The sequence below is a fragment of the Amblyomma maculatum genome, unplaced genomic scaffold (genome assembly GCF_055883805.1).
Source record: "Amblyomma maculatum isolate TAMU_Amacu unplaced genomic scaffold, ASM5588380v1 scaffold_22, whole genome shotgun sequence".
Taxonomy (NCBI): domain Eukaryota; kingdom Metazoa; phylum Arthropoda; class Arachnida; order Ixodida; family Ixodidae; genus Amblyomma; species Amblyomma maculatum.
The window spans coordinates 2,231,568-2,244,729 of record NW_028146747.1 but is presented as its reverse complement, the minus strand read 5'-3'; the positions used below and the strand labels follow the sequence as shown (position 1 = coordinate 2,244,729).

The window sequence follows — 13,162 nt, the reverse complement described above, 5'->3', positions numbered from 1 at the left end:
CCTAATTGAAGTTTTCGTCGAGGATGTTGCTGTCATGGCTCTAATTGACACTGGTGCTGCGATTTCGGTAATGGACGCAGCACTATGTAGCTCTTTAAAAGTGAAGACGCCAATTGCGGGACTTTCATTGCGAATGGCCAGCGCTCAGCATATCAAGCCTTTAGCAGCGTGCACCGCTCGAGTAGTAATCCAGAATTTCATTATACAATTAAGTTCGTCGTGCTGCCAAATTGCTCAAACGCTGTGATTTTAGGCTGTGATTCCTTGTCGCGTCACGCTGCTATTATAGATTGTGCTGGAGCTGAAGTGGGGTTCTCAGCTTTGCCCAATGCCTTACCAGACGCTGATCTATTGAATTTCTGTGCTAAAGCCCTCGTCGCCGAAGATATTGACCTTCCTCCCTGTTCTTCTTGCTTGTTCGTGCCACTTGTTCCTCTGTTAGCGACGACACCGTTCTCTTTACACCAGCCCATCCTTTTCCTGCACCGCAAGTGCTTACCATTGCCCTACGCTGTGCTCGCTATTCCTGCTGACCTTTCCATGTTATGGGTCTCTAACCCATTTAACTCTCCTACTGATTTGCATCATGGTGAATGCATCGGCGGTATCCAGCCAATCGCATCTCTTCTGATCTGCGAGGAACCTGACCACGCGCCGCACTCTGCCTTGACTGCGCTCAGCCCCCTTCACCTGCGCCCGCTCCCCCCTCTACAGAGTTGTTCCTCCGTTCCATCGACACCGATCTTCCTCCAGCGCAGCGCACTCAGCCTTTGAACCTGCTACATCACTTTCGCTCCTTCTTCGACTCTCATCAAAGTTCTTTGGGTCAAACTTATACAGTCACTCATCGCATTGACACCGGCACCCACGCACCACTGCGACAGCGCCCCTATCGTGTGTCTGCAACCGAACGCCCAACTAGTGAAAAGCAAGTCGACCTAATGCTCCAGAACGGTGTGATTCAGCCCTCAAGCAGCCCTTGGGCGTCACCTGCTGTCCTCGTGAAAAAGAAAGATGGTTCTATCCGCTTCTGTGTCGATTATCGCCGCCTTAATAAGATTACGCGCAAGGACGTCTACCCTCTCCCGCGCATCGACGACGCTCTCGATTGTTTGCAAGGCGCCGAGCTCTTTTCTTCTCTAGATTTACGTTCGGGGTACTGGCAAGTTCCCCTGGAAGCGGCTGATCACCCCAAAACAGCCTTTGTAACTCCCGACGGCTTGTACGAATTTACAGTTATGCCGCTGGCCTTTGTAATGCTCCGGCAACATTTGAGCGAATGAAAATGGAAGACATGTCTTTGCTACCTCAATGACATTGTCGTCTTTTCTCCTGACTTTGACACACACCTCTACCGTCTGAAGCACCTTTTTACCTGCCTATCTGGTGCCGGACTGCAGCTGAATTTGCAAAAATATGTTGCCGCCAGCCAGCTCACCATTCTCGGCCACATTGTCTCCAAAGAAGGTGTATCCCTAGATCCTGCCAAACTTCATGCCATAGCAGCCTTTCACAAAACGACTTCCATCAAAGATCTACGTAGCTTCCTCGGGCTGTGCTCTTACTTTCACCGGTTTATTAGAAATTTTGCTTTCATTGCTGCTCCCTTCACAGAACTTCTGTCCGTCAGTTCCGATGTTTCGTTGTGGTCGCCGACGTGGGAAAATGCCTTCAATGCTTTACGCCGCATCCTCACGGCACCGCCTGTACTGCGTCACCTCGACCCCACAGCGCCTACCGAGGTCCACACGGACGCCAGTGGTGTTGGTCCCGGCGCTGTGCTCGTTCAGCGCAAATCAGGCTATACTGAATACGTGGGCACCTATGCTAGCCGTACACTCACGAAGGCTGAATCCAACTACCCTGTTACTGAAAATGAATGCTTAGCGATTATTTGGGCTCTTACTAAATTCCGCCCTTACCTCTATGACCGCCCTTTTGAGGTAGTGACGGACCACCATGCGCTTTGCTTGCTTTCCTCACTGAAAGATCCGTCTGGCAAACTGGCAAGATAGGCTCTTCGACTTCAGGAATATGATGTCCGCGATGTTTACCGCTCCGGCCGCAAGCATCACGACGCCGATGCACTTTCCCGCTGCCCCCTTATAGCTGTGGTCGCGAGCCTTTCCTCTTCCGATGATTCCCCGCCTCTGCTTCACATCAATGACATGCCGTCAGCGCAGCGACAAGATACTTGGATAAATTCTCTCGTCGATTTTATCTCCAATTCTACGGCTGCTTCTCCATCGCGTGCTCTCCGCCGCCATACTTCCCACTTCGCCATTCGTGATAACCTCCTCTACCGCCGCAACTACTGCGCAGATGGCCGCAAGTGGTTGCTACTGATTCCTCGGCAGCTACGTTCGCAAATATGTGACTATTTTCACGCTGACTCACAATCCGGTCACGCGGGCGTCTTCACTATACATACACTCGATTTAGGCTGCGCTACTACTGGCGGGGCATGTACACCTTCGTACTCAAGTACGTTCGCTCATGCCTCACCTGCCAACGTCGCAAGCGATCTCCCCAACGTTCTGCTGAAGAGTTGCTGCCGTAATCCTGCCCACCACGCCCTTTCGACCGTGTCAGCATCGATTTGTACGAGCCCCTTCCCTACACTGCAGCCGGCAATCGCTGGGCTATCTTAGCCATTGATCATCTGACGAGGTATGCAGAGACCGCCGCCCTTCCATCTGCCACAGCGTCAGAAGTAACTTCCTTCATTTTGCAGCGATTTGTTCGCCACGGCGCACCTCGAGAGCTGCTCAGGGACAGAGGACGTGATTTCTTGAGTGACGTTATGAAAGCCTTGCTCATCAAGTGCAACATTATTTATAGAACCACCTCCGCCTATCATCCTCAGACTAATGGCCTCACTGAGCGTTTCAATCGTACCCTTGGCGACATGCCAAGGGTTCGTTGGTACGAGCTGTATTTATTATTTCAATGTTTCCTTACCTTGTGTTTACATTCACATGACATGTGCTTTTTATATATGCCTGACTACTGTGGTGCTGCCAAAGTGGGGGCCCGTAGCTCTGTCAAGCTGTCAAACGGCAGCTTTTACCCCGGGCTCCCGCCATCATTTGTACCAGGATGGCAAATAAATTGAATTGAATTGAATTGAAAAAATGCTCTCTATATGTACGTCGCTTCCAATCACCCAAATTTGGACCTCGTCCTTTCGTATGTCACTTACGCTGACAATACGGCAACTCAGTCTAGTACTGGCTTCTCTTCTTTTTTTTCTCCTCTACGGCCGTCACCCCTCTGCTACAATCGACACCATACTCCTGTATCAGCCAGACATATCTGAGTAGTATTCTCCTGCGTCTCAAGCCGCCCAGCATGCGGAAGACTGTCGACAAATTGCCCGCGCATTCACGGCTAACACCCAGTACCGCCATAAATCTAACCATGACAACCAACACTCGACACCGGACATCTCGTCTGGCGCTCTTGCGTCGCTGTGGATACCTTCCAATGCTCCTGGACTGTCTTCAAAATTTATTGCTAAATACCATGACCCATACCGTGTTCTGGAGCGCACCCCTCCGGTTAATTATGTGGTGGAACCTTTTACGCCGTCTCATGATCTACGCCGGCGCGGAAGCGAGATTGTTCACGTCCAGCGCCTCAAACCTTGTAAACGATAAAACTCCATGTTTAACATAGGATGACCTAAAACCGATCATCGGTGACATCGGTGTTTTTATCGGTTTTAGGTTACCCTATATTAAACATGAATTTTTATCTTTAGATAACTGTATGGCCTTGTGACGTGTACGGTAGCTGATAGGCGGTGTGACGATGTCCCTATATATTATGTGTGTATTTCAATAAAAAGAATCAGTTGCCAGTAGCGCATTGTCCTGTCTCATGGCTTGTATTTGTCTGCTCTGCGCTTCCTTTTCTCCGTACGATTGGCAAGCACACTTCCATTGGCATAATCTGGTTAAGCATCTGTTTCTTCTTTTTTGTTTCGAGTGGGCAGATGCGGCACAGCCAAAGCGGGAGTTTATTGAGCTCACTGGGCGAAAACAGGTAAAACTGGGTGAACTGGGCTGGTCAACGTGACAGTATTTTAATAAATAAGCAAGTAACCGTTAGCAGTATAGCCGCATCAATTTTCTTTTTTTTTTAATTGTGGTTTCTGTCGGCGCTGCAGGTCAAGTTTTGACCACATCTCGCTCCGTTCAAAACTTGCGAGTCTTCTCTGTATATTCACAGCGACGTCCATCACACATGACATGTGACTTTATCTGTCCCGCCCGCCGCTGCCCCTGCCAGGCGGGGCCGAGATCACAGCCAAGGCTATGAATTGGCCTAAATGTTTGCTGTGTACGCATACATAGTACCTGTACTATTTTTGTGTTCTGAGTACTATATGTGACGAGGCCACGTGGCGTTCACTGGTAAACGCCGCTCACGGTCAACGCGGTAAATGGCCAAACTTTGTTCACCACCGAAGGCAATTGCGTTTTCGGAACAGCAAAAACAGATATGTCTACTTCAAATGGCTAGCTGCATATCTGTCCAGCTAACACGATTCGCCTCTTTCTGGCGTCCGGCAGCACTGGTCCTACATGCGGTTAATACTATAGCGTGTGTAACAGCAGTCGCTAGGCGGCTGCTCATCGCGAGTCTCGTGAGCGGACTTGAAGAAGTGGCCCCGTGGCGTTCGATTAGAAGAGGCTGAAGTTGGCTGCTGTCGCTCGGTGCTCTGGACTTGCTAAGTTATTTGGACAACAACAACCTGCTCTCCTGTACCTGTTAGATCAACCTCCCATTAAAAAACCAACCCTCTGATTACGGGCCTAAACGGCTACGTGGCACTGGTGGAGGTGAGCCCTTGAACACCATGTCTCGGGCTTCTCGCAGCCGCTCATCGAGTCCCGACCAGCTTCCGCTTATGTCTACAACCGTTCATCGCTGCAGCCGTCGCCTCCAGGGTCTGGCGCCGGAATTTGCTTCTCTACCTGAACCGGCGTCATCCGACCAGCAGTTCGATATTTCTGCAATATGGCCCAGGCAAGTCAACATCATTTGCTGCTTCAGCAGCCTCGTGTGCCCCCCCGTTTCCAGCGGTGCTGGGGAAGATGTCGACGACTGGATCGACCAGTTCGAGCGAGTGGCGCAATTCAATCAGTGGAGCCCTGCTCAGAAGCTGCGCAATGACTTTTTCGCACTTGAAGACTGCGCCAAAACGTGGCATGAGAACAGGGAGGCCAGTCTTCAAAGCTGGGATTCCTTTTGCCAGCAGCTGCGGGTACTTTTGCCAGCCACGACCGCCGTGATCGCGCACGCCGCCTCCTGTACGCTCGTATCCAACTACCTAACGAGAGCATTGCCATGTTCGCTGAGCCCATCACCCGTCTTTGCCGGCGGGCTGAACCCGACATGACGGAATCAGCGAAGCTGCGCCACCTGATGCAGGGCGTACAAGAACCCCTCTGCGCTGGTCTGGTTCGCAGTCCACCTCAAACCGTCGCGGACTTCATCAACGAAGCTACCCTCCTTGAGCGAGCCCTGCAGCAACGATGCCGGTGCACGGAGTCTGCCTGTAGCCAGTGTTATGGTGGTAACTAGCGCCGCCGAGCGTGTAACCAGCGGCACGGAGTGGACATCCAGGTGGCGTGCAGCAGGTTGACTGGACTGGACGCGGTGCCTCATGCGTTGTTTGGTGATCTGTGTTCCGTGTGCTTGGGTTAGGGCTAGAGCTGGTTGGACAACCACCATTCTGACCACATGTAGTTGAGGTTAATAAAAGTGTATTAACACCTGTAACAACTGGCGACGAGTAGTAACCGGAGTAATGTCGACCGTGATGTCGAAGTTGGAGCCGATTGCGGGCAAAGGATCGGAATGGGAGGAGTACGCGGAAATTCTTGAACAGCACTTCATCCCGAACAGCGTCCCGAAGGACAAGCGTGCTGTGTTTCTCAGCTCGTATTCACTGCTTCGTCGCTTATAGCACCCCGACGGCCAAGTGACGTTCCCCTCACCGAGAGCATCCAGTTGCTGACCAACTATTATGCGCCTAAACCATCAGTGATCGTACAGCGCTATCGTTGTTTTCACTGCCGAGCTCAACGGGACGGAGAACCAGTCAAGGAGTTCGTTGCCGAACTGCGTAAGTTGGCGGATTTGTGTGATTTTGGAGGGGAACTGGAGAACAACTTGAGGGACCGGATCGTGCACGGTATTCGGGATGATGCAATGCGACGACGGCTGCTGGAAAAGTCGGAGCTGACACTAGACCGCACGGTCAAAGTCATCACTAGCATGGAAGCTGCCGTTTCGGGCGCCAAAATGATGACCGGGCAGACTGAGGAGGTGAACGTTCACCGCGTGTCGAAAGGCGGCGAGGCGGACAGTGATTGTCATCGCTGCGGTAGAAGGCACCACGAGCGTTTGTGCAGGTTCGGGAATTTACGGTGTTTTGCTTGCCAGAAGAAAGGTCACGTAGCAAAAACATGCACGGGCGGACAGGAACCTGGGACAAGTCTGCGAGGCGCGGAACTGAACACGCAGCAAGGAGGAGAACCGGCCAGATATCGACCTCGCAGCGGGGTGATGGCCGTAGAACCGGTAGATACGTCACCCGAAGACGAGTACGGAGAAATGGGCGTCGGTAATCTGTGGTTACTGGAGAGCAGACCAGGGAACACCGCCGTCAGGCCACAGCCAGACAGTGTGAACGTCCTCGATCCGAGAGTCCCACCTATTTACGCTATGGTTAGCGTCAATGGTCAGTCGATACGCATGGAAGTTGACACAGGAGCAGTCTACTCGGTGATGGACGAAGCGGAATTCACGAGACGTTTTCCGAGGGTGGCTATGGAGAAGTCTGATCTCAAGTTAAGAGGCTACTTTGGACAGTCAGCAGTCGCGGGGAAAGCCTCAGCTTTTGCTAAGTTTGAAGGTAAGGTTGAACAACTGCCATTGTTCATCGTCAAAGGTGGTTCACAGGCCCTATTAGGCAGAAACTGGGAAAAAAGCTTTTGGCATGCCGCTTGAGAACCTGCTCAACGTTAACGCAGTCGAAGATATACAGGACTGGATAGGTCGGTTCCTTAATGCGTTTGCCAAAGGTCTCGGACAGTTTTCAGGAGTGAAAGCCAGAATAAGAGTACCCGAGGATGCGCAGGCACGGTTCTTCAGACCACGGCCAGTACCCTTTGCCCTGCAAGACATGATGACCCAGGAGCTACAAAGGCTGCAGAGAGAAGATATTATCAAACCAGCACCGCTGGTGCCCGTTTTGAAGAAGGACGGGAAAGTTAGGCTGTGCGGAGACTTCAAGGTCTCAGTGAACCGAGCAGCCGATATTGATACATACCCAGTGCCACGGGTCGAGGAAATCTGGACGCAGCTGGCAGGAGTCGTGTTGTTTTCGAAGTTGGACCTTCAAGACGCATACCAGCAAGTGGAACTGGACGAGGATTCTAAGAAGTATGTAGGTATTAATACCCAGCAGGGACTGTTTCAGTACAACCGACTGCCATTCGGAGTGGCATCAGCACCGGCAATTTTCCAACGCGAAATGGAGAATTTGCTTCGCGGTTGCCGAAAGACTGTCGTGTACTTTGATGACATTCTAGTTGCTGGGGTGTCGGCGAGGACCACCGTAAGAATGTGGAGGAAGTTTTGAAACGACTGAGTGATGCAGGGTTAAAGCGGAAGGCCCAATAATGTGTATTCGCCGCAGCAAGCGTAGCATACCTGGGATATGTCATCGACAAGGATGGTCTGCATTCAGCACCAGAGAAAGTTGAAGCCATTGTTCGAGCACCGGCACCGACTGGAATGCGGGAGTTGCAGAGCTTTCTGGGTCTGCTTAATTTTTACATGAGGTTCCTACCACAGTTGTCCACAGTACTGCACCCCTTGCACCAATTGCTTAAGAACGAAGTCCCATGGCACTGGGGACCTGAAGAGGAAGCAGCATTTGCACAAAGCAAGCAGTTGCTGGTATCAGCAAGAGTGTTTGTTTATTACAATCCAAGTTTGGCCTTGTTGCTGTGTTACGATACGTCGCCGTATGGCATTGGAGTTGTACTAGCACATCGGCTGCCATCAGGGGGAAAAGAAGCCAATAGCCTTTGCTTCTCGGAGACTAACAGCTGCTGAGAAGAATCACAGTCAGTTAAAGACGCACTGGCAGTTATTTTCGGCGTGTTCAAGTTCCATCAGTTTGTGTGGGGAAGGCCATTTGAAATTATCACCGACCACAAGCCATTATTGGGACTGTTTGGTCATGAGAACCGAATTCCACTTCAAAGTTCACTGAGAGTGTTGCGTTGGGTCCTGTCGCTGAGTGGATATAACTACCGGTTGTGCTTCAGACCAGAGGCGAGCTTGGATAATGCTGATGCTTTGAGCCGCCTGCCACTCACTAAGGCGCCACCAGAGGAGCCCAGGATCCAGGACATCTTCATGTTGGAAGGTGCATACTCACATGTCCTGTCAGCCTCGGCAGTGGAGGCAGCAACTGATCGTGACCCCGTGCTGGCCCCCTGCGTAGTGTGTTGTGGTCGAGAGGGCACTTGACACCCGGACAGGATTTTCGGCCATTTGCAAATCGAATGGAGGAGTTCTCGGAGATGGAAGGCTGTGTGATACAGGGAAATCGGGTGGTAGTACCTGAGTCGCTACGGGCAGCTGTGCTGGATCTGCTGCATGAGTGCATTCCGGGTGTTGAAAAAATGAAGTTAGTGGCCCGCAGTCACGTATGGTGGCCAGGGATTTACGCGGACATCACTATGAAAGTGGGCCGGTGCACAGTATGTCAGGTGCATTATAAGGCTCCCAAGGTAATGCAACTGGCACCATGGCCATTCCCGGAGCGGGCGTGTCCCGGTTACACGTAGATTTTGGGGGACCTTTTCAAGGCGTGTACTTCTTGGTACTTGTGGATGCATACTCGAAGTGGGTAGAGGTAGTTCGGGTACCGTCACCATCGGCGGAGGATGCCTACCCACTATCTTCGCCAGCCATGCATTGCCTGATGTCGTGGTGAGCGACAATGGTCCAGGATTCGCAAGCGCACGGTACAAGGCATTCGTGGCTAGGAATGGTGTCCGGCCTATCCTGATTCCACCTTACCATCCTGCGTCAAATGGGGCGCTGTTTAAATTAACAATGGATGTTTACCAAAGTAGTCAGGACCGTAATGAGATTGGCGGTAGGGAAAAACAGTCAGACGTTCCACCAGTGACGAAGGACGAGGTCAAGAAAGCACTAGACACTATGAAAAGGGGGAAATCAGCTGGAGAGGATCAGATAACTACAGATTTGCTGAAGGACGGGGGGGATATCGTGCTAGAAAAACTGGCCACCCTGTATAAGCAGTGCCTGGTGTCATCGACAGTACCGGAACCATGGAAGAATGCAAACATTATCCTCATTCACAAGAAAGGGGACTCTAAGGACCTTAAAAATTACAGACCAATCAGCTTACTGTCTGTTACGTATAAGGTATTTACTAAGGTAATCGCTAATAGAATCAGGACAACCTTAGATTGCAATCAAGCAAAGGATCAAGCAGGGTTTCGGAAACGGTACTCTACTATCGATCATATCCATACCATCAATCAGGTGATAGAAAAATGCGCGGAATATAACCAGCCCTTATACATAGCACTCATTGATTACGAAAAAGCATTTGACTCAGTTGAAACCTCGGCGGTGATGCAGGCATTGCGAAATCAGGGGGTAGACGAGCCGTACGTGAAAGTGCTGGAAGATATATATAGTGGCTGCACAGCAACCATAGTTCTGCATAAAGAAAGTAACAAAATTCCCATAAAGAAAGGTGTTAGGCAAGGAGACACAATCTCCCCAGTACTATTCACAGCTTGTTTAGAGGAAGTATTCAGAGACATGGAATGGGAGCAGTTCGGGATAAGGGTAGATGGAGAATACCTCAGTAATCTGCGATTTGCTGATGACATTGCCTTGCTAAGCAACTCGGGGGATGAACTGCAAATAATGATTGATGACCTAGACAGGAAAAGTAGAAAGGTAGGCTTGAAAATCAATATGCAGAAGACTAAGGTAACGTTCAACAGCCTCGGGAAGGAACAGCAGTTTACATTAGGTAGCGAAATACTGGAAGTAGTAGGCGAATATGTCTACTTAGTACAGGTAGTAACCGCAGATCCGGACCACGAAAAGGAAATAACAAGAAGAATACGATTGGGATGGAGCGCATTTGGCAAGCACTCGCAGATTATGACTAGCAGCTTACCGGTATCGCTCAAGAGGAAAGTATACAACAGTTGCATCTTGCCTGTACTCACCTATGGGGCTGAAACGTGGAGGCTAACCAAGAGAGTCCTACTTAAGTTGAGGACAACCCAGAGGGCTATGGAACGAAAAATGGTAGGGGTAACATTAAGAGATGGAAAGCGTGCAGAGTGGGTCAGAGAAATAACTCAAGTTACCGACATTCTAGTAGAAATTAAGAAGAAGAAATGGACATGGGCAGGACATGTAGTGCGAAGAGAGGATAACCGATGGTCGCTGAGGGTAACAAACTGGATTCCAAGGGAAGGAAAGCGTAGCAGGGGGCGGCAGAAAGTTAGGTGGGCGGATGAGATTAAGAAGTTCGCTGGGGTCAAGTGGATGCAGCTAGCACAGAACCGGGTTAAGTGGAGAAATATGGGAGAGGCCTTCGCCCTGCAGTGGGTATAATCAGGCTGATGATGATGATGATGATGATGTTTACCAACTCGCCCAACAAAGTATCTTGGTAAGCCGCAGAGCGGATTGTGCTAACCATAAAGGACAAGCTTAAGAAGGTGCAACGAGGGGATTTTGAGTGCCAAGTGGCGAGGATTTTGCTGACATATCGAACGACACCTGGTCGTTTCCCTGCTGAACTGCCCATGGGTCGGCGTTAAGACTGCAATATATCTGCTGAAGCCAGCCTTGCGCACCAGAGTGGGCCTGCAGCATACAGCAAAAAGTGCATGGCGATGCTGAAGCCAGGAGGGAGCCAGTGCCCTAGGCTGGAGACACACTTTGGGCTAGGAATTTTAGACCAGTGCCCCGATGGGTACCTGCAATCGCCAAAGCATTGACCAGTTCGTCATCAGCTGAGGTCGTACTGGGGGATGGCACTGTGTGGCACCGCCATGGAGACCACTTGCGGCGCCAGCTCGGAGGCCCAGAAGAGGGGTCAGACGTGAACCGCGGGGAAGAGGAAATCATGCAAGGGCCAGAAAGGACTGCGATGACAAGCACCCCAACGCCAGTCTCCACATCGCAGTCGCTGGGGAGTGAGGCACAACAGCGTGTGCCTGCCGCAATGTAATCAAACGTCATTAGTCCTGCTACCCCCTCAGCTGCTAGTGATCCCACCGTTTTACAAACGCCAGTGCGTCGACAGTCATCCAGAGTTCGCCGCCCCGTGCAGCGGTATACACCGTAGTTTCGACTTGGAGCAGGAGGAGTGTTGTGGTGGTAACTAGCGCCGCCGAGGTGTTGTGTCGGTAACCAGCGGTACGGAGAGGACATTCAGGTGGCGTGCAGAAGGTTGACTGGACTGGACGCGGTGCCTCATGCGGTGTCTGGTGATCTGTGTTCCGTGTGCTTGGGTTAGGGCTAGAGCCGGTTGGACAACCGCCATGCTGACCACATGTAGTTGAGGTTAATAAAAGTGTATTAATACCTGTAACAGTCACCCCTTCAGCAGTGTGGCCACATTGTACGGGTCCACTGAACGTCACTCTCTGCGTGAGCTGATCCGCGAGGGAGTTCGCGAGGAGCTCCTTATCTATTCTTGGATCGCCTAATCCGACTGCCGCCGCTGTCACCGAAGCCGTGCGTGGAGAAATACGTCAAACATTTTCACCGCCTGAGTCACTGTCGGAGCCGCGTTTTATGAACTACGCAGCGGCTCTTCGTCGGGCTGCAGTGCCTCCTGCGCAACAAATTCTTTTCGAATCACAGCCGCCGCCCGCTCTGCAGCCACCGTTCTACCAAGCGTCCTACCAGCCGTCATATCAGTAGAGACCCGTCATGCAGCCGCCCGCTCCTCAGCCACTATTCTACCAGCCTTCCTACCAGCCGCCATCCCAGCAGAGCCCCGTCTTGCAGCCACCGGTTCGGAAGGCAGACGTCTGGCGCACTCCATTCAACGGCTGCTGTGGAGAACTATCAACGCTATCACTGCGGAGAACTCGGCCACTTGTACCGTCGTTGTTCATACCGTGAACTCGGTCTTCGGGGTTTTTCTCCTGATTCCCCAAATCCCCGGGTCGGCGAACGCCCTCCAGAAATCGAAGAATACCTAGCAAACCGTACTACATCTTCGAGCGACCGTACACAGTCGTCTTCTCCCGTGCGCTACTTATCATCCAGCCGCCGTGATTTTAATGATGAGCCGAGGCGGCGGCAGCCAAGCCCACGCCGCGGAAACTGAAGGCGCCGACCTTAGGGGGGCAGGTTGCTGACGAATGGAATCAATGTCCCGAAGACACCACCCCCTCGTGACGACTCAGCCCAATGCTGTGACTACGATGCCGCCGCCGCCACCGCATCAACCCGAAACTCCGAATCCACCTCATGCCGATCACGTTGTTAGCGCCGACCTTCCCGTTCTCGTTGACGGGCACCCAATGACCGCTTTGTTAGACACCGGAGCAGACTCCTCGATAATAAGCAAGAATTTCGCGGATCGGCTCTCCAAGGTGAAAACTGGATGGCTGGGGCCGCAAATTCGTACTGCTGGCAGTGCTGCGTCCGGCAGCACTGGTACTACATGCGGCATAATACAATAATAAACCTCTTCAAACTGTCCTTCCACTATTCTCAGTGATTTTTCGAAATCAGTCCCGCTGCCTTGAACTCTAACGCTGGAGCCCTTTGAGGAATATTATCCAGTCTTCAGTCGTTCCATCATCGATCCTCTCCACACGCACCGCATGAAGTGCCTACCTCTTAATACTTGACTAAGTACGCCTTCGCAGTACCCATGTTCGAGCCTCGAACAACGAATTGCTGCTGCTAGAATTATCGTAGATGTACTCTTTGGCTATTTCTTGCTTAAATTTTCTGTATACTTCCAAAGCTCATTTGGTATGTAGCCTGCTTTGCGTAAACCGTTCTCTATTTAGCCTTTTTCTTATCCGATAATCCATGGCTGGTCCGC

General features: G+C 51.4%; 1 protein-coding gene across 1 annotated transcript in view; it reads left to right on the top strand.

The window, feature by feature from the left end:
* LOC146171482 (kelch-like protein 8) overlaps window positions 1-13,162 on the top strand; it is a 167,247-nt gene that overhangs the window by 118,562 nt on the left and 35,523 nt on the right. The gene's annotated exons all lie outside the window — the stretch shown is intronic.